We start from the raw sequence: 3,350 nt of genomic DNA on the forward strand, positions 1-3,350 counted from the left end.
ATCATGTTGTGAGATGTCTTTATTTTCTCCTCACATTCATCAGCAGCACTAAAAATTGATCCCCCCATTTTTGGACCACTGAAAGAAACTCTGACACATTTTGAAAAATACACCACATAACTAAGACTATTAACCACAAGATGATAATTTTGTGACAGTTGTATAGAGCCCAGATATTCATACTTTTCTGGGGCCCCAGCTAATACTGATGGGCAGCCATGTTAGAGAAATAACAGCACTTATATTTATGTGCACAGTTCAGTAGAAATGTGATAAGAGTGCTTAAGAGAGATGGGACCATAGGAGACTGCTGTTATCAAGGGAGAAATGGGGAAAATAAGGACACGTTAAATGGAGACACCATGGTGGAAGGGTTAGACTGGGAGAGAAAGGAAGTAAATAATACCTAGTTTTAAAAAACCAGAGGGACTCATATTAGTCCAACAATCTAATAACCAATTATACATACAGTATCTCTACTTGAGTCCATGTGTATAGATAAAGGCTACATAATGAGAAACAGTGCCAGACAGGAGAAACCTGTGAGTTGTTGGCCAGAGTGGTCCAAAAGATTCCCTAAATTACACAGGCTATTGCCACAGACCTTGATGGCTTCCCAGAACTTGAAGGTAAGACCCTGCTTTTAAAGACAGAACATGCTTTGGGCACAGGATTTGGAGCAATAGAGCTGGAACTGACCTGAAATCACTTCACCTGAAGGCTAGCTCTCATAACTTTAGAGAGCAATATGAAGGTACCAAGGGAAAACATCAACTGATGGTCCAACACCATCTTCAAGACCAAATGACCACATCAATGGCCGGCACAGCATAGGACACTGGTGTAGTAGTGGCACTTTCATGTTGGGGACAATCAAAGGCTACCTAATTGGAATAAAAGCCCATTCAATGGGAGGAAACTCAAGTGTGGTACTGTAAACATAACTAAATACACATGACTGGAGTGGTCATAGATCTTAGAGAAAATCCCAACACTGTCACACCCCTAGACTAATATAATTTCTTACTATGTGAAAAATGTATCCTTATATTTACAGACAAATATCCCAGTCCCCACTCATCAAAGAAGCTTCTTTTGCACCAGTCGGAGACTATTACCAAATACCACAACTCATCACACACAGATATTGTCTATGAATTGCCCAGGCCTAAGCAACAAATCTACAATACAACCTCTATACCTAAGGTGCACGGAACACAGAACAGGAGTAACGAATCTCTCAGTTCTCATTCATGAAGTTCCCTCATCAAAAGAAGACCAGGAACAAAAAAGGTCACACATGGCCAAAACATAGAGATTAAGAGTCTGCAGAATGCTGGTCCTTGGACAGGATTCCTATATCTAAATTACACACCCAGGGCTCAGGGACCACTGCGGGAAAGGGACTGGAAAGATTGTAAGAGCCAAGGAGGAGGTCCATTACCATTTGGAAACAGAGTCCTACAAGTTCCTGGGAACCTGCTCATATGATTCTATGGCAATGGCATTAGCTTACACAAGTCCCATGCAAACTCAGGCAGACAAAAACCCAGCATAGAACTGGGGAAATGAACAGGAGACCCCAATATTAGCTGAAGTAATGTTGGCAACTGATTACTGCTGGGTGAGGAAGAACTGATCTTCCTAAAACAAGGGACTCTAGATAGGCTGACTAGACCTCAGTGGATGGACTTGCACTGGGGAATATCTGGGGACACTGACTTGACACAGTGGGCCTTAACACAGATGACAGAGTATATGGGCTCCAGTGGGCGGGGGCTATGGGAGGGTGCTGGTGTGGCTAGGGCTATAAAGATGGCTAATATTGTTTGAAATATTCTGCATGAAATACACAAAAATTCAATAAAAACAAATTTTCAAAAAGAGACTGTGAGTGCTGGTTGTCTGTGTAGAGATACATTCTTTTTAAATATATTTTATTTATTATTTTTTATTTTTTATGTGTATGAGTACATTACCTGCATGTATATAAGTGCACACATATTATACAGTGCTCACGCAGGTAAGAAGAGGGCATTGAATCCCGTGGAACTGGAGTTATGGAAGGTTGTTAGTCGCCATGGGGGTGCTGAGAATCGAACCCAAGTCCTCTGCAAGAGCAGCCAGTGGTCTTAAGTGCTGAGCCATTCTCCAGCCCAGAGAGCCATTCTTGCTGTGACAAATGATGCACTGTGCACTGTGACTATGACTTTCCAGTTTCATTGTTCCCAGAGCTCAGTTTCAGGAAAATTACAAATGACTAACTCACTTCTGCCCTGACGAAAGCAGCTTCTGCTTATTTATTTGCACTTTGGTGCTCCTGCTTTCCCCAGCTAACCCTGGAGCAGGTGAGAAAATACTGTCATCGTCAAAGTATCCTCCTCTAGTATCAGAATCCCACGCCACTAGTGGGTGGTGATGCCTTTACTCTACATTGCAGGGCTGGGAGATGGTTCTGACAGTAAAGTGTGTACTTTGCAAGCATGAGGACCTGAATTTGATCCCCAGGACCCACATTTTTTTAAAAGCCAAGAATGCTGATATGTGCTTGTAATCCCAGCACTGATGAGGCAGACAGGTGCATCCTTAGCCTAGATTACTTGGCAAGTTCCAGGCCATCAAGAAACCCACTGTTGTCCTCTGGCCTCCATATACACACATACATATGAGCACATACACACACACACACACACACACACACACACACACACAAATAAAATATCTAAATTCAAGACATCTGAGACATGGTAGAGCAGTAAGTAGCCTTACCCTAACCTTTCCTTGATTTCCTGAACATCATAGCAGATGTCCTCAGCAACCACCTCCCACCCCATGTGTTCTTCTGTCTCTCTCCCATCAAGGGATGAAACCTGGGTAAGAGGTTTGTATGACATAGACAAGCCCCTGGTTCCACCCTCAGTCCAAGAGGGCAGGAGGGAGGGACAGAAAAGGGAGAGAGACTGCATCTCAACCTTGAGTCTCAGTGTGCCTTAGGCTTCTCTCCATAACAGAATATACTAGAAGTGAAACAGAGTGACCTGCAATAGGATCATAAGAAGCCTGGGAGCTTCTACTCCTGCCTCTTGGAGCACTTGCTCCTGTGACACTTCTGTCTCTAGAAGCCTAATAGTCCATTGACAGAGTTCCAAAGCACACAGGACAGTCCTGGGTATGTTTTAGAGTCTGCAGGGCTGCCGAGATCTGAGCCAAGCTAAGAGCAAATAGCCAGCCATCAACTGCCAACCATGTGAGTGAGCTATCTCAGATGTCTAGCATGTCTAGGCCATCAGAAGACTGCAGCCTCAGACACCTGAAGGCACTCCTGTGGAAGACCCTAAGTGAAGACCATC

Source organism: Nannospalax galili, unplaced genomic scaffold (assembly GCF_000622305.1).
Source record: "Nannospalax galili isolate Female #2095 unplaced genomic scaffold, S.galili_v1.0 scaffold61, whole genome shotgun sequence".
NCBI lineage: Eukaryota > Metazoa > Chordata > Mammalia > Rodentia > Spalacidae > Nannospalax > Nannospalax galili.